This window comes from Rattus rattus, chromosome 17, assembly GCF_011064425.1.
Source record: "Rattus rattus isolate New Zealand chromosome 17, Rrattus_CSIRO_v1, whole genome shotgun sequence".
In the NCBI taxonomy this organism is placed as follows: domain Eukaryota; kingdom Metazoa; phylum Chordata; class Mammalia; order Rodentia; family Muridae; genus Rattus; species Rattus rattus.
Window position 1 is genome coordinate 35,931,396 of NC_046170.1, and position 21,573 is coordinate 35,952,968.

Genomic DNA, 21,573 nt, shown 5'->3' on the forward strand with positions numbered 1-21,573 from the left:
CTGAGCTGATCTGAGTTGTCAAGCCTGTTCTGATGTTCATAGCGATGGTTGGCTCAGTGTCTGAACTCTTCTGAATGTCAGCAGCAGTTCCTGCTCAGGACAGGAACTACATTACCGTCATTTGAGATGAATTTGCAGGTGAATGTGCATGTCCTGTATCTGACTGGTAGGGTTATTCTGGATTCGCTGAATCAAGGAAAACATGACCGAATCAATCCCTCTAGAACCGTCCCAGTTAAGTGGGAACAATGACAGAGGCTGACAGATTTGGGTACAGTGACTCTGGATCTCCTCCTGGGTATCTTACCCATATCTCCTAGTGACACTTATCTTGGAAGATGAATACTTAGATGCTAAGAAACTCCTCTTCATTCCTCTGGGACTTTTCAGTTTACCTAAACTTGGGAGAGTCACAGTTGGGAAGGTATATTGTAAATCCAGTGACAGGGCTCCTAAAGCTGATTGGAGATGCTCCCAAACCTAATAAAAGTGGTTTGTTTCCTTTCTTGACCTGGCTCCAAATAGTCACTTATTGCCTGGGCTAGAAACTAATTTGTACAAATATTTGGAAGCCCTTATGCTGGGAGGGTTGTTTTGTGTGATTAAGTCAAAACATTTAGTTCAATGCTAAAGAAGTGATTTGAAGTAAAAGAAATTGTATTCCATATTCAAGTAATAAATGAGCTTCTAAGTGAAGGGAAAAGAGGAAGGAAGAAAGAAGCAGAAGTTCATGAGAAAGTATTTCTGAATAAGGACCTCTCTCAAGCACTTAGCATGGACTTAGGAAGACTTGTCTCGGAGTTCTATAAGCTCAGTTCCGTCCTCCATAAACTCATTGATTCATTCCCGCACTGCATTCTTCATTTTCATTTCTTTCTAATCCCATACTGACCTCTTTTTGTAGCAGTGACTACATAAGGAATGGACACAATGCTATAAACTGCCAGCCACATAGATGTCAGCCTGGTATGTGACACACCTCAGACGTCCATCATCCGCACAGTCACCATTACGGCCAGCATCAGGGATCTAGAGACTCTCTCTTCAGGCAACGTAAAGTAAAGGAGAGATCTATCTAGAAACTAGAGGATGACAAATTTCAGGATCTGACCCATGTGTCTGAGTTTCTGCGGACACTGTGATGGACTTAGCTAACTCCGAGTTTTTTATAAAGGGAGAAATGTATGGGCTGACAGAAACAGCTGAGAGAGGAAGGGTTTATTTCTGCTGTTTCCGTTGTTTTAGACATCTGTGCATGGTCAGAACATCATGGTAGTGAGAGCATGGGGAAGAAGAGACTTCATCATCTCCCAGAAGGGAACAGTGGAGGAGGATACAGGAAGAAACCAGAGACAGTTATTCCAAGCAATTGCCCTCTCTAGTTACTTACCCCCTCCAACGAAGTCCCATCTCCTAAAGTTTCTAGAGCCTAACAGATTCACATCAGCTCACAGAAAACAAGTATTCAGCACATGACTGTGGGCACATTCCATATTCAAACCATAAAAAGGTATCCCTAATATCACTCCCAAGTATTGGCTTCCTTCTCCTTCAGTCCGGTTGCAACTCACCAATCACCTCCTGAGGGAAACTCTCTGAACTCCACAGATCCTTTGGGTAAATCTCTTAGGACAATCATTTCTTGGGCTTTTTCTCACACTGGCATGCTTCTAGTATTGTGTGATCGTTACTTGCCTCTCTTACAATATTGTGTACTTATCTTTCTTATTACATCCCCCAGTCCTTAAACTACATAGGCACTCAAAATTAATTGCTGGATATGTGAATGAATTAATGAGTGAGTGGATGAATAGATGGATGGATAGAGGCATGGATGAATCAGAAAAACAAGTCTTGGTATGAGAAGATATCAGACTCCCCCCCCCGTATTATTGGTGAAATTATTAAATATTGCAGCCTCTATAGGAAAAAAGATTGGGAAGTCCATCGAAATACTAAATGTAAGGTCACCATGTGACCCACTAACTCTACTCCCAGATTAATGCCCAATATACTCCCTCCACAAAAACTTTCCTATGAATGTTCATAGTAGCATTATGCATAGTTAGCAGACAACAGTAAAAATAAAACTGTACGTGTAAACTCCACTAAGAAACAGGCAAACAAAATACGTTCTATTCACATGGCACCATTCTCTTTCACAAGGGGAAAGTACTCCGTATCACAACACGGTTAACCTTCTACCAACATTTCATGCAGTGTAAGGGGCCAGTTACAAAAGCCATAGGTTGTAAGATTCCATTTATCTAAAATATCCAGAACAGCCAATCCAAAGAGACAGCAGATCGGTAGTCACCAGGGGCAGAGGCAGGAGACAGTGTGGGGTTAGAGAGATAAAGCGTTTCTCTCAGAGTGAGAGAGGGGCTCTGGGATGTGGTGATGAGAATGGTTTCCATGGTTAACCATTGAAAGGATAAACTTTAGCACATATGGTGTCCAACTGATTCCCAGTGGTGTTTGGTCATGAAACATATAACACCCAGAGCAATCAATCCGTAATGTAAGCTGTGGGCTGTGAGTCACAACATGGTAGGTCCATCGCGTTCACCAAATACATCACTCTAGTACAGGACACTGAAGATGGGGGAGGCTGTGTGAGAGTGGGGCCAGAAAGGACATGGGAAATTGCAGTAGCTTCTACTCAATGTTGACTCAACGTAAAACTATATATACATATATACTGGGTCTATTCTTTTGACTGATGAATGCCCAGCCCCAAGTGAGACATCTATATCAGCAGCCCTCTAAGTTTCAGGAAACATGTCAGAAGACGGAGCAGAAAGAATAAGATGAGCTACAGATGGAGAGAAAGGGGTGGGGTTCTGTAAAAGGCTGTCTTTGCTGCAGCTCTGGTCACCGGCACAAGATCTGCACAAGTTTGAGCCAATGACATAAGTGACCATCCCAACAGGCACCATTGATTTGGTTCAGTGTGTTAGAGACAAGGAGGAGAGGACACTAAGAATGGGAGGGGACATTCACAGGGTGTTTAGAAGTCACGAGAACAGCGAGCAGGGGTTGCAAATAAGCCAGGTACACGGAATGCATCCATAGAATTGCCAAAGAATAAGCAAAATGTTCCTTTTAAAAGTTCACTTTCAAAAGTGATGAGTTCTGTGGCATGCAAATAACTGCTTGGTAAAACAGTTGTTTCCTAAAAGAACGAATGGATAATGCCCCAGAACTTGTCTGCCAAATGACCAGACTCTGTTCCACACCAGGATCCCATGATCAGGCAAACGGAGCTCACTGGGACCCACATAAGCCCTTTGGCCATTTGCTCAAGTCTTCCCTTTGGGGCGTTAAGATCCCTACTGGAATCAAGGACCCTCTACCAATTCTTGTCACACACACACACACACACACACACACACACACACACACACACACACACACACTCTAGGCAGTTGGGCTTTGAATGTGTTAGTAATGAACCGTTTGGGCTTCTGTCCCCAGAAATAATAATATTGCACCTTCAGCAAAGTCTCTTGCACAGCTTGTCAAGCTGCACCACAGTACAGCTGTTGGTGGCATGTATGCTCGAAAAGGATGGAATCACGCATTGTCCTAGCACATCCTTGATTGCCTCTTGTCTAGGCCAAAAAGCACAAAGCTTAGTTTTGCACACATACACAAAATAAATCCAACACAAACATTACCCCCACACTTCTACCCATTCCCTACCAGCCACCCCAACCGCTCTGCAATCCTAAACATTTGTAGGTAAAGGACACATGGGCCCAACACAGAATCTTATCAGAAAGGGATTCAAAGCCAAGACTCCTGAGCCCCATGCCTGGATAAGGCTGATGCAGGAGGATTGCAAGTCTTTGGCATGGATGGGCAGCTCAGTGAGATCCTGTCTGAAATAGTAAATAGGGGATTGAGGATAAGTAAACTATTTGATTAGCATGTATAAATAAGGCACTGGGTTCAATCTTCAGTGCTGAAATAAATGGACAAAACAAGAAGAGAGAGAGGGAGAGAGAGGGGGAGGGAGGGGGGAGGGAGGGAAGGAAGGGGATTGAAGATGAAATCAAATTAAGGTTTGTAGAAAACTGGACAGAAATCTGTGAAAATATGTCTACATTCATGCGTCGTTCTGTACCATGTGCCCTTGGAAACATACAGGAACATGACTTTGAAAGATTATATGAATGAACTAGCAATTGCTTAGACGTTTTTAAGAAGCAGAAGATAGACCTTTATCCTGAACATAACTTTCTTTAGAGAGAGAGAGAGAGAGAGAGAGAGAGAGAGAGAGAGAGAGAGAGAGAGAGAAAGAAAGGAAGGAAGGAAGGAAGGAAGGAAGAGAAATGTATCTTCAGCTATTTTTTTTTTTTTTTTTTTTTTCGGAGCTGGGGACCGAACTCAGGGCCTTGCGCTCACTAGGCAAGCGCTCTACCACTGAGCTAAATCCCCAACCCCTCTTCAGCTAAGTCTAATACCGGTTTGACAACACCAGGCAGAATAATCTGCCTGTCCATCAGCATCCTACCACCTGCAAATCTTCCTTTACCCAGTCATTGACCAAATAACCTAGAAGTTACTCCTAGAAGTTGGCTCCTTGATACTGGCGGAGAGCACTGTATCTAACTAGTTACTTTGTTTCTTTTTACCATTAGTTAGTCCACTAAATTAGGCTCTTCTTTGGATTTTAATCATAACGTCCCTCTTCCTGGTTTGAATTTAATATAAAGAGGCAGATAGCTACCTTCCAGTGCATTCTCTCTTTCTTGGGCAAGTGCCACATTTGGGGGAGGTGTCAGTGAATTTCTGCCCAACCTGTTCTTGTTTGCTATGTATATTCAGATCCCTTGATTCACGAGACCAGAGAACAATGATGTGAAGTGGGGTTTAGGTACCACGGGCTGACACACAGGACTCTACAATGCTAACATCTCATTAGAGTCTGTCTTTCCAGCAATTCTACCACCTGTGAAATTAGAAACTGGGTGGCAGAGGAAATGAGGCGGAGGTATTTCATTTGCAGTGAAAATTCTGCATCATCCCCAAACCAATGGGTGCGACACGATTTCAGGAGGAACAGATGGGTGCCTGCAAGCACGGGGCCTTGGATGCTTAGGGGAGGAGGGTGCTTCAGCCAAACCTCCTGGGGAAGTCCATCTGGCCCAGACCATGATAATGCACCCCAGGAGGAAATGAGAAGAGGTCTGAAGATGCCTGCAGTTCCAGGAGGTGCAGTGAGAGGCAGTGCTTATGTAAGGGACAAACATTTTCATTGGCTGGGAGTTTGTTAGGATCTTGATGGTGACCAATTGGCTCTCTCGGGGAAAGAAAGAAGAAAGAAAATACAGCTCTGCCCTGGGGAAGCAACTAGGAATCTGATTCACTCTTTTGTTGGTTGTACACCCTGTTTGTAACCCTGAGTGGCCCAGCTAGGCATCTGCATAATGGAAGGCTGACAGACCCAGTTCTGTGAGCTTGGGATTATAATAGGGACACATCCAAGGACAATGCTCAGTGGCATTCAATTCTCACAAGCTGCTTGCTCTTCTTTTTCACAGAAGGGTTTTCCACACCACAAGTCTCCGCCACTCTAAATTCCTTAGCTTTGCAAAACTTTGACTAACACTGTGGTGGGATCATTCTCTTCCTGCAACACGCTTTGCAGTGCACACCTTCCCAAGTAGAAAGGATGGTAGTGTAGCTGTCCGAGATATCAAGAGGGAAGGTGAACGAAGGCCTGGGACAGTTCTCAAGTTCTTTTTCTTCTCCAAAAACCTTTGGTTAGTGAGTTGTGTCTGTTATTATTTTTACATTTAGAAATTCAAACCCGCACAATTTGAAGCTTAGTCGTCAGTGCATGCAAAACACCCAATCATTACATGTTCACCTACATAATGCAACTTCATTTAAAAAATAACAGTGGGGGCTAAAGAGGTGTCGCAGTGGTTAAAAGCACTTGTTGCTTTTGTAGAGGGTCTGGGTTTAGTTCCTAGCACCCATGTAGGGCAATTCACAACTGCCTATGATTTCAACTCCAGGAATATGACACACCCTTCTGGCATCTACAGGAACCTACACTGACATGCACATCCAGACACACACACACACACACACACACACACACACACACATATACACACACACATACACATACATACACACATACATACACACACATATATACATACACATACATACACATGCACACATACATATACACACAAACACACACACATAGTTTAAAACAATTTTAAAAAAACAACAGTTTCTGAGACAATGCTAATTTAGTGATGTGACTGCTATTTTAAGTCTTTTAGGTGCCCCTTAAAAGAGAACAGATTCTCACCTCACTTCCCGCATTTAAATTGTTGTTGTCATTATCACTGTCAGTTAAAGTGCAAGATGACACTTAAAATGCACAGAAATAGAAAAGAATAAATGATATTAATGACTTTCTTGGATAATAGGAAGAGTATTTTTGATACTACATTGAAACTCAACAAGGAGTATTTCTCAAAGGTTAGTTGCATCGTGGAACCTGAAGAAAGATAGCAATATACATTTTTGCACTCTATTTAATTGGAACTCATTGGCTCAGCTTGCATTTTAAATGGGCCTTTTAGTACATTATGCTCTGGTCATTTGGAAAATATGGGCTCCTTATATCATAGGAATACTTCTCAAGTCTTTCACATTGCATTAATATCTTTTTTTTCTTTAAATCTGCTAATACTACCAATCTCATCCCCCAATATTTGAGCTCTCAAAAGCAAGGGGGCTCACAGTTACAAAACATAAAATTTCCCAAGTTCTACTTGTCTCTTAAAGGTTAGGCTCTCAGCACGGGCAGCAGGAGTGTCAGTTGTTTTCCTGAAGTGACAGGCTCGTTGATTCTTTTCCCACAGACTGTCTGCCAAACAACCCAAGTCTGAAGAGTCATAATTTGTCTGTCAGTTGCTCTTCCAAGTGAAAATGGTGTTCCTTAAATAAATAGCAAGTTCAGCTCACAGCTCAGCCACGGCCTGAGTGGTTGGCTCAAGCCAATCACCGTGCTGTACTCTGCACAGGAGGGTTTTCTGTATGTGCTCATCTTCTCGGACTCCAAATAATAAAAGATGTGAACGTGGAGGTGGAGAGTGATCTCTTGAGTTCCTTTTCCTTTTAACTGTGACAATGGCTTATATGCATGGGCACTGATGCTGGGAAGCTGCATGGGGTGCCCGCAGAGTGACTCGCTGTGGCTTTTGCACCATCAAGACAAAAGTAATCACATCTTTATATTATTAAGACAATAGTTTTTCTCTCAAAGCCCCCTGAGAGATTCTGTGAACCTCTATGATCTAGAGTAGCACACTACAGTGAGCCTCAAGAAACTCGGAGATTCAGAAGCTCACCCGATGATGGCCTTGTTGCAGGCATTCCAACTGTCCTCTGGTTTGTTTGTTTGTTTGTTTGTTTGTTTGTTTGATAAAGAATATGCTTATTGAAAGGATGACTCAGGGTAGACATTTAAGATATTCGTAGAAAAATTGATTTATGATCAAAGCTATGATTTAGGGATTTGGGTAGACTTTCTAAACTGTTTTCTGTGCCCTGGATGTAAGTAGTTAGATAAGTAGGTGTGTGTGTGTGTGTGTGTGTGTGTGTGTGTGTGTGTGTGTGTGTGTGTGTACATGTGAATGTGAGCATATGCACAAGTGAATTGTGTATATACATGTATGCATGTATTATAGATGTGAGTGTGTGTACATGTGAATATGTATATGTATATATGTGTGTGTATGTGTGTGTATACATGTGAATGTGTATATGTATATGTGTGTGTGTGTTTGATATACCCTATACATACTGTCTTAATAGCTTCTGTTTTACTGCTATCATGATGCAGTAGGCATCCTTTAGCAGAATAATCTAAACCTTGGCTCATGACAGCTCATATCTCATACTTAAATAATTTGGATGGAGAACAGGACTCCCACTTCAGGGAGAGATTCAAATACACCATCACACTCACAGTCTTCCAAATTAATGCTGCTCTCTCGTCTTTCTGAGACAGCAGAAAGTGACTGTGATGTTACAGTATCCTGTAATGTTCCACCCCAAGGAAGCAACCTAGGCAATGTAGGATTATCACTACTGGTTATGACCTGACTATGTATACCCCCACATAAGCTCGTGATGTAAGTACCCAGTCACCAGATGCTGGTATCCTTTTGAGAAAGTGTGGCACCTTTAGGGGCTGGAGGGAACAGGCTACTAGGGCATGTCTTTGGTGGTGCAAATTATCCCTGGCTGTCTCATCCTTTGCTCCCCAATCTGCCAGCATGTGAAATAAACTGTTCCTACTACACCTTCCCCACTAGGCATGTCTGACTCACAGCTCATGGGGCACGTGCAGCCAAGGCTAGCTATGGCTGCAGCCCAACATAACATCATAAGCTTCCTTAAAACACTTTGAGAATTTGGGAGATTATGTTGCTGCTGCTGCTGTTGTTGTTGTTGTTGTTGTTGTTGTTGTTGTTGTTGTTGTTATTGCTGTTAGGTGGTTAGACATGCCTAAATCCCTCTGAAATCATGGCCCAAAGTAACTCTATGCTTTTAAGTTGGGTATTGGGTATTCCAGCCCTCCTGAGAGCCGCACAAGAGTCTGAGGAAAAAGTAACTCCTTGCTATGGGCAAGGATGAGGCACCCTACAGAGAAAAGCTTCAGAGACATGAGGTGGCTGATGGGTTTATTAGAAGGAGAGCATTCATTCTGTCAGCGAAGATGGTGGAGAGAGGAAGAGGCTGTCATAATCATAGGGGGCAGACAGGCTGGCATGTGACCCATGTTTCAGCTGGGTCACAGAGAGTGGAGGCAGAGAGGAGCAGGTGAGAGGCAAGCTAGAGGAGACTCACAGCAGACATCTAACCAGAAGTCCTAAAGGCAGAGATCAGAGGTTCGGCCTTTATCCAGAGAGGAAGGCAGGCCACGGAAAGGATTCCCTAAAGCCAGAGTGGTGAAAATTAAAGAAATGTCCCATTGACCACAGTGTGGAGGAGGATTGGAAGGGACTGGGTGGAGACAACGTGGGAAAATAGATTGGGCCCACTGTGTCCACTTGCCTGAGAAGAATGAGAAATCTGAAGGAAGGCAGTGGTGTGGCTCAGGGCAGGCGTCTAAGGATGACCAGATCGCAGCCCTTTCCCTGGACAGGCCATCAGAACTATAAATCAAAAATCAACATTAAAAAAAAAAGTCCTGGGCAGCTATTTCAGTCAATGCAGTACTTGTGGGTAATCAAGACGACCTGAGTTCTCCCAGAAGCCACTTGGAAAGAGCTAGGTGTGGTGGGATCGTATTGTAATCCCAGAACTAGGGAGACAGAGCTAGGAAAATCCCTGGATCTCACTCACTGGACAGCCAGCCTACACTAATTGGTTATCTCCAGACCAAGGAGAGACCCTGGCTCAAAAGCAAAGAAGAAAGGTTCTGAGTGACAATAAAGATTGACTCTGGTCTTCTCACATGTGCACCGAACTCTGTATTCAGATGGGTCACATGCACAGGGCACACACACACACACACACACACACACACACACACACACACACACACACACACACACACACACAGAGAGAGAGAGAGAGAGAGAGAGAGAGAGAGAGAGAGAGAGAGAACTGAGCATAGGAGTACATGGGGTGCATGTGACTTCCCCCTCTGCCCTGTGTGTGTAGATTTGATGACTCTGAGTTTTCCTCGGCAAAAAGTCAATGAGACAATTAAGTCCCTGCCCATTTTTCCTCATCCTGATCTCAAACAGTGTTTAAAAAGGCTTGCACCACACTTTCCCTGCCTGGCTTTGTTAATAATTCATGCTCTCGCCTTCTTCAGTTCTTTTGTCTTTGCTGCCTACACCCAGTGGGTACCCTCAGACTCTCACTGGCCTTCCTGAAGCTCCATCCTCACAAACGGCCCAACAGCCACTTGGTGAGTGGCCATGATCTGGGGCCAGCCACCTTCTCTTTAATTTCCATCCAAACCTCACTTCGTGACCTGCTACGCTTGTCTCAATCCTTTTACCCAGGGTCACTGTGGCTAACCCAGAGGAGGAGACTGTGTCATTACTGATAGTGTGGTAGTGTGGTCTGTGGGCCAGTGACCTGACTGTGGTCTGTGGGCCAGTGACATGACTATGGTCTGTGGGCCAGTGACCTAGGTCTCTTCTTAGAGAGGGGTTCTTCAGCCTCTACATTTGAAGAATGAAAAATGTTCTATGGTGGGGACAGTCCTGGCTATCATGGGGTGTTTAACAGCATCCTCATCCTCTACCCATTAGATGAAAGCAGTGTATCCGTCTCCAGTTACATCAACCCAACCTTCCCCAGACATCACCTGAGGTCCTCTGGGTCTAGGATGCCCCAGAGAACACAGCTACCTATGAACCTTTAAAATGCAATAACCCCAGAAAGTCCTAGCCCTAGGCAGTTCCAAGAGTCAAAACTGCATTTCTGCCAGAGCCCAGCTGGGTCAAAACCACCAAGCTACAGGGTCAATTTCCAAACCCAGCTCCATAAGGAAATTACCTAGGAGTGTCAAGAACCATCGAGTGTTAGGACCCCATCCCTAGGAGACTCCTGGTGAGTTGTGGGTGCAAGGTGGCCACACTGTTATTTGGAAGATCTGTATTAAACCACCATGGGTCACAAGTGGGTGTTGTTGTTGTTGTTGTTGTTGTTGTTGTTTTGGGTTTTTTTGGTTTTTGTTGTTGTTTTTTGTTTTCTCTTTTTCAATTTGCCAAGTTGTGAGTGTTTATTAACTGACCAGGTAATAAAAATACCACGGGCAATACCTCAGTTCATTGTCTAATAAGCCTGTCTCTCTGGTCTTCCCTGTCCCCAGCATCTCCACCTTCTAAAACGTGAGTTGTCTTTTTCTTCATTCCATCTCATGGGGAAGGTAATTTGAAGGGCCATAGGAAGCTATTTGCCTCCTTGAAGCGTTTCCCAACTGTATAGATCTCATAAATTAGATCCTCCATGCAGATGATGCCAAATTTACCAAGAGATCAAGCGATCAAGGAATTATCTGTCAAGGCAATCTGCTCTTTACTGATTTTGCCATAGCTTCGCTTGTAGATGAGCTCATTTACTGACTTCAGGTTGGGGTACCTGCAACAGGGAAATAAGGTAAGTGATCAAGGAAGAGCGTAGTCCAAGCGCCTAAAATGATCTCATCACGAAGCTAACCCACTAAACAGTAAACTCACCCCCATGCAATGTGTGGTTCCACAGTCCTCAGCGTGTTAACTGAAGCCTTGCTGAGCTTAACAAAGGTGCCATTGAGGATCTGCCGAGAAGACGAAGCAGCTGCAACATCTTGCGCACCCTTGGGCTTACTCCATTGATAACTTGGAGTCTGATAACGAAGGTCAATTTTGGTTCTGTTGGGCACATAGAAGTTCCCAGCTTTCCTTGCCATCCAAGCCATGTGAATCTCAGTCCGGTACATCTGTCTGTACTCCTTGTGATAGTGCTTTGCCTTCTCATAGATGAGCTTCCTCCTAGCCTTTCACAGTGTCTTCAGGGCAAACTTCTTCCTGGGGAGCTTCACCTTCAACTCTGCAAAATTCCTCTGCTTTTTCTTAAGGGTTCCTGGGCAGCATCAACCATCTTCTTCTTCTCTGTTACAGCCTCCGTGGTTCCAGCCAGAAAAGGATGGGTCACGAGGTTTAACCACAATGTTCACCTTTTTCAGATGGGGTAACTGTGGCCCAAGAGTATCCAGGAACTTTTCCCAAATGGAAACCAATGGCACCAAGATTCATGATGTAAATTTTTACAATGAATTATCCTTGACACTGCTCCCAAAGTCCCTTCTAGTGCTTCTGGTAAGATTGGTCCCACTGCTTATATGTTTCTCATTTAACTTCTGATTGGACGGTAAAATGTCAAGTGTGAACATGATCATGTACTTCTTTAGAACTTAGTACATCACCTTGCACATGGTGGAGAGGCAACACTGGAATGAGCAAATGCATAAAGAAAATGTACACACAGTATACTGCAGGACTTAGCACCCATCCTACTAATGTCAGAATCTAATCCATGCAAAACACTACCAGAGTCAGGAAAAGTGACAGGTGTCCCATCTTGGCTCAGTGCAGCTTAGAACAGCTCCTTCTACCTGGTGCTAATGAGCCTTTCTGCTCAATATATGGTGGCAGGAACCCCTGGGGCTGAGTTTGAGATTCAAGCATTGTTCTGTCTAGCTTTAAGTGTCAACTTGACATGACCTAGAATCATCTGAGAGGGAAGCCAACATTGAAGAGTTGCTCATATTAGATTGACCTAAGGGTATGTCTTTCAGGAATTGTCTTGATTATTAATTGACATAGGAAGGCCCAGTCCACTGTGGGTGGCACCATTCCCTAGGCAGGTGGTCCTGCATTCAGTAAGGAAGCAAGATGAGCATGATCCAGTGAGTGAGGCAGAGAGCAAGCAGCATTCATCCGTGGTTTCTGGTTCAAGCTCCTGCCATGACTTCTTTCTCAGTGATGGACTGTGAACTTGAAGTAAAACCCAAGTAAATGTTTTTCTCCACACAGTTGGTTTTGGTCTTGGTATTTGGTCCAGCAACTGAATGAGACTAAAAAGTTAGTAATAAGAGTGCCATCTTCTTAAAGGGAGCCTTTGTCCATCTAGGGGTGAACCTGGCACTTGTCTCCAAACCACATAGCCTCCTATGTGGCCAAACCAACCACATTATCAATACACAATTACACCAACACTCAGAATGGCAGTAAAGTTCTTAAGTACTCTAAGCTAGATTTCAACAGGACTATGTGTCCTTGCCAAAGGCGAAATAAAACCATCTCTCTTTTATGAACACACTTGAGAGGTGGCCAAGCACATATACTAGTATCCAGATGGGTCAGAACCTTCACCCAAGTCCTCTCCAGTTTATCACATTACGTTCAGGAGCTAATGTAAATGGAGGACTCCAGGCAGGACTTGACCATGATGATGGACAGCAAGAAATGTCTTAGGGAGATGTCTCTGGCAGTGAGGTAGAAGATGGGTAAGAATTGAGGAGGAATAGAAAAGAGATCTCCAAGCCTGGGTTCACAATGGCTGAAGAAAAAAAGGTGTAGATTAAAGAGATTTTGGGAGACATCGGTGTCGTGTAGTAGCAAGACACAAAGAGTGGAAAATAGAAAGTTTAAAATAATAATTAAGCACAAGAGTCCCAGGCAGCTGTTAGGATGGGAATAATGCTCAGAATGGGAGAAGTGGGTACCTTCTAGAGCCATCTACTCTGTCCTCTCCCCACCCCTCCTCCTCCTCCTCCTCTTCCTTCTTCTCCTCCTTCTCATCCTCTTCCTCCTCCTCATCCTCTTCCTCCTTCTCATCCTCTTCCTCCTCCTCCTCCTCTTCCTCCTCCTCCTCCTCTTCCTCCTTCTCCTCCTCCTCCTCCTCCTCATCCTCTTCCTCCTCCTCCTCTTCCTCCTCCTCCTCTTCCTCCTCCTCTTCCTCCTCCTCCTCCTCCCTCCTCCCCCTCTTCCTCCTCCTCCCTCCTCCTCTCCTCCTCTTCCTCCTCCTCCTCTTCTCTCCTCCTCTTCCTCCTCCTCCTCTCCTCCTCCTCCTCCTCCTCCTCCTCCTCTTCCTCCTCCTCCTCCTCCTCCTCCTCCTCCTCCTCCTCCTCTCCTCCTCCTCTCCTCCTCCTCCTCTTCCTCCTCCTCCTCTTCCTCCTCCTCATCCTCCTCCTCATCCTCCTCCTCCTCCTCTTCCTCCTCCTCCTCCTTATGATCTACCCCCTCCTCTTTCTCCCTTCATTCTCCTCCCCCTTTCTAATCACCCTTCCTCTTTGGCATGAGTTATTAAGCCAAGTTTCACAAGACATCAAATTGCTAGTTTTTAAGTCAACTGCTGTTAGGTACATTCCCTGTTTAACAACCCAGCCCCCCACCCCACCCCCCGCCACCCGATCTGGTTCTAATACATGCCCGCTATTCCAAAGTAAAACCCTAGATCCCTCCCAAACCGATCTCTCCTCCCTTGGCGACCACCACTCTAATTGCTGCCATTTTGGTTACATCTGATTGGACTAAAAGTTTCATAAGAGTGGGGTCATGTCGCATGCAGTTCTTTGTAACTAACTCCTTTCCCTCAGCATGGTTTGGGGATGTATTGGCATTATAGTGTGCTTCAGTCTTTTATCTCTCCTAGCATGGCGGGGGGGGGGGCACCATTTGTTTCCACATTCATTCACAAATGGAACGTTAGGGCGTTTTCATCCTCTAGTTGCAGACAGCCAGTAGTACCTCTGTGAAGGCGTGCTTGCCTGAGTCCCAATATTCTGAAAATGCTGGGCATCGTGGAGTCACATGATGATGTTTTACTTCTCTTCTGGGACACCCTCAACCTGTTCTCCAGGGTGGCTGTGCCATGTGACGTTCTCTGCAACAAGGCCCAGAGGCTCCAATTTCCCTAGCACTGCTTCATCAACAGCCCTGTCTCTTCACTTCCTGCTCAACACCAGGAGATGCCAGTGTCCTTGAACATAGCCCAAGCACTTTGCAAATCAGCGTTCCTTCTCACCCTGCAGCTCACCTTGACCAGACAAAGCTTCCCCACTCACTGCACCTTAACACAATGTGCTTTTGATCCAAATAAGCCCAGGAAGGCAGCTACACTTGCAGGCTTCACACATTCGACCCTTAGCCCTCCTCAATCCTCGAATGGCTCTCATGTCTCTCAGAGTGGCTGGCTGCTCTGCTGTGGTGATGATAGATAGAATGCCCTCTTTTAACTAAGGTCTTCCCGATGCCTTTGACAGGACAATTCAGCTATGTTGAGAAGGTGGTTGTGTTTGGTCCTGCAGACTAGGGTAGAGTTAATATGACCACCGTCACCAGGAGGATTACATCACCTTGTATACCACTGGATCCTCCTAGTTATCTAGGTATCACCCCACCTGCCAGTGTATGCTCACCCCTCAATTCTTTCTCAAGGATCTCTCGTTCACAAGTCATTATTATTTCTCCTCACCTCAGTATCATTTTGGTCCAAACACTTGAGGATAATCTAAAGAGAGGAAATGCTTATTTTTAGCTCATCTTTTTCGGAGGGCACTGTCCATGGTGGCTTGTCCCCATGTACTTGGGCAGAACAACATGGCAACAAGGGCACATGGCATAGGCTGTCCTTCATTTCTGAAGGAACAGGAAGCAGAGAGAAGGGGAGAGAAAGGAGCCCAAGGTAAGATCTGGTTTGTTCATGGGACGAAAGAGATGTGTCAGCATTTAAAAGCCCCTGCAGTCACATCGGGCAGTTCACAGTAGCCTGAAACTCCAGGTACAAGAAATCTGTCACCATCTTACCCTTACATCCTCTAAAAAAGAATTAAAAAAAAAAAAAACACACACACACACACACACACACACACACACAAACACACAAACAAACAAAATTTTTTTTTCTTTTTTTTTTTACATCCTGGGACGAACCCAAGGCCTTGCACTGCTAGACAACACAAACACACCACTGACAAACCCCAACCCACACAAACATTTTTTAAAGTGTTGTTCACAAGGATACAGTCCCCGAGGACAAGCCTACTAGTGGCCTACTTCATTCAGCCAGGCACCATCTTCTAAAGTTTTCACAAACCTTTGAAAACAGCACCAGCAACTGGGACTAAGCACACCATGAATGGGCCTGGCAGGGGTATTTTTTTTTTTATCCCAACCATAATCGTTTGCATCCAATGCCTTGTCTCCAAACGCATCCATTATACCCTGACATTGTAAGTAAGAAGAGAGGGCATCTGGGTGGAACAGATGTGAGGGTGCACGCTACCCTTCTCTTTCTTTTCCAGTGAGCTGCCAGCACTGTGTTCAATAGCCAGTGCACTGGCCAAAGGAGTTGCGTGGCCAGATCCTGCTGCGTCTTCATTTTGTCTGACACACAACTGTCAGGTCTGCTCATTTCAAACACAGTGATTATTTGAAGGCCAACAATAAGCCCCTGCTCTCTGGCTCACTCTGTGAACTCCACGGGGTTTTTTTTAAATTTTGTTTCTTTCTATTTGAAGGTTTAGATCTTTTGAAAAGCCAGCACTTCACAAAGCAGAAGCAGACAAGTGAATACTCCTGACCAGAGTCCAGCACATGACCAACATGAGCCTTAAAGGGCTCATCCAGCAGTGTCTGAGTAAAATCCAGTCACATGGAGTTAAGTGCACATGGGGTCAAGTTCGATACTAACCACTGGGACTTTTGTTCAGGGATCGGGGTCATACTGAGAAGTGGCGCTGAACCAGAATGACACAGCATCCTCCTATCTTTCTGTTCCCACTGTACCTCAGGCAACTCCCCCTGATCTATTATTGAAATTTCTCCTCACCTCTCATCCTTTCCACTGCTCCATCGAGCATCCAGAGTTCTCAGCCCCAAAGCAGGACTCACAGGTTCACTGTGCTCCTTCAAAATCTTCCCTGGGCATCTGACCTCAACAGCCTGGGCTAATACATTCTGGTAAATGTTTCTTACAAAGGTCCAGAGAAGAAATAGTTGAGGCAGGTCCATAAAGTAAGTATCATGTGTTGGACAAGAAAATAGTCATAAGCAACATGCAAAGGAATACCTGTGGCTCTATAATTTATTAATAAAACACATGTCAAGAAGTAGCCTTCACCTACAAGCTGTAGTTTGCCACTCACACTCTGTACATGCATCCAGTGACATGCATATGAGTATGTTTATGGGAGCAGGTTCATAGTTTTTGACAGAGTTAGGGTTCATCACGCCTCAACTGTTGATGTCTGAAGCTGGTCTCGCTCAGACTTTGGGACCAGCCCCAGCTCTGTTGGATAACTTTGGCTATTGATTTTTTTTTTCGTGCTGGATTACTTTCTTGTGTAAAATAATGTAACACAGAGAAAATTAGATAGTATGTAAATGTGTGAAGAAATGAATTCAACGCCACTTTGACATCATTAATGTAATCTCAGATGTGTATTCTCCACTATTACTTGAGAGATCACAGCAATATTGTAAATCTTTGCTGCAATGTGTCCTCTGGGCACATGTCCTGTCTGTAGTCATAGCAATATAGTTTTAGTTGATTTTTAGTACAACCAACATCAGGTCATCTCTGGGAAGTGTAATTCTGCCTCTAATAAGATAGTTGTTCATTATGGATGCAAAATAGAAAAGGGAAGATGGGTCATAGACAGCCAGCCAGATGATGATAGATTATCAGATAGACAGAAAGACAGAATATATATAGGCAGAAAACTAGGTAAGTGAAAGACAGACAGATAGATATTGATGATAAATACATAGCTAGATAAATGATTGATGACTAATAGATAATATGAACAAAGAACGTCAACTCCAGAGTTCTTCTGAAGAGAGGATGGACCATATTCCCTGGAACTGGAGTTACAGAATGTTGTAAGACACCATGTGAGTGCTGGGAACCAAACTGTAGTCCTATGCAAGAGCAGTAAATGTTCTTAATAACTAAGCCATCTCTTCAGCCCTTTTTAAGAAACAAACCATAAATGTAATTCAGGATGATAAAGCCTACCCTCTCTGTCAAAGACCTTACTTCCTGCCATTCCTGGAAGAATTATTAGTTCAATATAGGAGTATGTACTGACTGGTTTTGTGTGTCAACTTGACACCTGCTGAAGTTATCACAGAGAAAGGAGCCTCCCTTGAGGAAATGCCTCCATAAGACCCAGCTGTAAGACACTTTCTCAACTAGTGATCAAGGTGGGAGGACCCAGCCCATTGTGGGTGGTGCCATCCCTGGACTAGTCTTGGGTTCTATAAGAAAGCAAGCTGAGCAAGCCAGGGGAAGCAAGCCAGTAAGTAACATCCCTCCATGGCCTCTGCATCAGCTCCTGCTTCCTGACCTGCTTGAGTGCCAGTCCTGACTTCCTTTGATGATGAACAGCAATGTGGAGGTGTAAGCTGAATAAACCCTTTTCCTCCCCAACCTGCTTCTTGGTCATGGTATTAGTGCAGGAATAGAAACCCTGACTAAGACAGAGCATTTCCAGGGCACTCACTTTAGGCTACAGCAAGTGGCTATTCCAAGGCCATGACACATGCATGAATAAACATATTTTTAAATGGATGCTAAAAGTAAAGCTACTCTTTCCCAAATTTGCCTTTTCCTCCTCTGCGGTTAAATCCTTCTCCACAGACATAAGTAAGAACACAGGTCTCGATAGCCTCAGCCATTTAGGACAGTGAGCGCCCTGAGGAACCTACTTAGGTTTTCTGTGTATCATCAGATGTAAACATCTCATGGCACTTTTCTTCCTAGCTATTAAAAAAAAAAACCTGGTGATTGAAGGAAGGCAGTGGAGACTGCATTGAAAGGTTGACATAAGGGTTTCAACACCACCTCTTTTCTACTCTTTTGCTCCACAATATTTTTTTTTTGCAGAACACAGAGAATGGTTCTGGCATTCAACAGGGGAAAAGAAAGTAGCCCAAAGAGTGCGTCTGCAATGCTACCAATTTTTTTTTCAACTGAAGCAAACAGTAGAACTGAGAATAGGAGAACCAAAAAGTATTAGAACAAAAAATAACAGGTCCTAGTCATCCCCTCCTATGTCTTGTGGACATAAGCATGCTAGGACTGAGGCAAGGCTGTGAGACGCTTGCCTACGCCTGCTCTCTTTTTCTTAGCAAATGTTACTGTGCTAACAAAACCATTTCAAGCCTCTGGTGCAGCTACATGCAGCCATATTGGAAAAAAAAATGGGCTATCAACAGAAGAGGATGTCACAATCTCAAAACAAATGGCCACTTTGAAAAAGGGGGATACCCTAAATGTCTTGTGTCCTAGGATGCATATGCAATGGTTAGAAATCAAAAAGTATAGCATGCCCTGGAAGGAATGATGCTGAAGATAGCCACCAGTTACAGGCCATCACTGAGGAGCTCAAGTAGGAACTTGCAGCAGAAACCATGTTGCTTGTTGGCTGGCTAACAGGCTCGTGCTTAGCGAGCACCAGATGTAGCTCAGGTGCTGCCCACAGTGGACTGGATTCTCCTGCATCAGATAATAATCAAGACATTCCCTTACAGACATGTCCAAAGATAATTCATAGGTAGGTCATTCCCCAATCAAGGCTTTCCTTCCGGATAACTAGGATGCAACATGTTGACAATACTTATGTCCTAGCTAATTAGAACAGATGCCAACTGAACTTTAATAAAACCGGGTACTGGATCTATCTATGCTCTGTGTGACGTGCATAGCAAATGTGGGTGTGGAGGGCCTGGAAGCAAGACAAAAACATCAGATTCCCCCATCCTTACCACCTCCTCCCCCCTCTTGCTTCTTCTTTCCTTTCCTCACTCTCTCTCTCTCTCTCTAAGAGCCAGGGTAAACTCTCAAATTTTGAGTATCTAGGGTCTAGAGGGATGGCTTTGTGGTAAGAAACTGTGCTGTTCCTGCAGGGGACCCAGCTTCAGTTCCCAGCTCCCATATGACAGCTCACAAGCACATGTTAACTCCAATCCCTGAGGATCTTACGCCCTCTTCTGGCCTCCACAGGCATTGCATGCACATGATGAACTGCCATACATGCAGGAAAAGCACCCTTCCGTGTAAAATGAAAATTAAAAAATCTTTTGAAAAAAAAGCATCCACTCATTTAAAAATCTGGTGAAAATGTTTCAAAGGCTTCCAATACAATTTGGTTCAAGGATTTCCCACTCCTTGCCCCACCCCCATCGTCTCTACCTCCCTTCTCTCCATTCCTCAGCCCTAGTTACTGACATTGTTTCTATCCCTACAGATGCTTAACTGACTCTTGCTTTGGAATTTTGCATCTGGAAGTCTCCATGGGTGCAAATCTCCATACCCCTCCTCCAGCCCCCAGCATGATGCTCAGATCTCTTCTGAATGTCACCTACCCTTTTCCCCTCCTCCACCCTCTCTTATTCCACCATTGCCATAACACATAATCGAGTATATGATACTGGGGGGGGGTCGGTTGGTTCCTTGAAATCCCCACTGGTGGTCAGAAGCTTCCCAGAAGTAGGAACCTTCGGTGACATCTTCGTGGTGGCATCCCCATGTCTGGCATGTAGAAGATGCTCAGTGGTGGTTTATTACATGCCTGAGGACATTGGCTATGGCAATAAGACGTTAAATTCAGCTAGAACAACTTGCCCCTTCCCCTTAAGTTTTTATGACTAAATTGAAATCAAAATCCTTACCAACAGACTTGCTTAGCTTAACCCACCCACCGGGATGTCAACATTAATGGACCCGCACCCCACACTCCACACACCCCTGGTTCTCACCTTGCTTATCACTTCTCACTTCCGGTAGCTTGCTGTTCCGCCATGATTTCTTCAGCCAGATTAGCCAAAAAGGGGTCAGTAATCAGTAGGGAGTAGTGAATGATAAAATTTCACTCACATTCTTTCTCCTTTCTTCCCTCTCTCCATTGGCATATGGTTAGGTCACTGGACTGCTCTATCTACAGTTGATGGGCAAACTCTAATTAAACAAATCCCATAGACACACGGCAGGGAAGGGGCAATCTTTTTTTTTTTTTTTTTTTTTTTTTTTTTTATTAACTTGAGTATTTTTATATACATTTCGAGTATTATTCCCTTTCCGGTTTTTAGGCAAACATCCCCACCCTCCTCCCCTACTTTTATAGATATTCCCTCCCCATCCCCCCCTCTTGCCGCCCTCCCCCAACAATCTAGTTCACTGGGGGTTCAGTCTTAGCAGGGACCCAGGGCTTCCGGGAAGGGGCAATCTTACTGTTTGAGATTTTTGTTTTTTTGTTTTGTTTCCTTTTGCCTAAGAACACCATATCTGCAGACTGTCTGCCCACTGACAAGGCCCCTGCCACATACTGTACCTTTAAGAAGATACAGACAGATGCTTGGCAATGTGGAGAGTGGTCAAAATGTGCCTACGCTTTATTGAGCAGGAGAAATGTGAGTTAAATAGCTATTAATAAGCTCAGCTCTCTTCAGAGTCGCGAGATCTGTGCTGCATTTACTTTATGGGAGTTCGTGGCTTATTAAAGCTTCCACATGGTGCCTTTAACAAAGCACAGTCACTGTTTCGAGTTACTAAGTTGAAGACCCCTCATCCAGGAACGACACAGACCTAGATTCAAATCTCAGCTTAAGCCCCGCCCCCACTCCCACCCCCATCACCCACTTGGCTTTAGGTCAGTTACCCAATGTCGTCCTTGACTTTGTATTTTCTCAACTAAAGAAGCAAGGATGAGAAACAATTCAGTCTGGGGAGTTGTGGACATGTTACAATGTAACAAAACACCTAATGAAATCATTAAGAGAAGAAGGGTATGGGCTCCCAGCCTGATGGTGCAGTCCATCATAGCAGCAGGATTCTTCTCCCCAACCCCTGACAATATTTAATGATTAGTAAATCATGTGATATGTATAATTGAATGTATAAACATATAATTAAACAAAAATTTAGTGAGTGAACAAGCAAGAGAACCCGGGGCAATATGATTGTTTGGTTTGACTTTCCACCACAGGACCACAAAATGAGTATTAGATGTACCCACAAAATTGG

The 21,573-nt window shown here is 44.3% G+C and overlaps 1 pseudogene; it reads right to left on the reverse strand.

Annotated features, from left to right (window-relative positions):
- Positions 1-10,829: 10,829 nt before the first annotated feature.
- LOC116886154 lies at positions 10,830-20,570 on the reverse strand (annotated as a pseudogene).
- Positions 20,571-21,573: the final 1,003 nt, after the last annotated feature.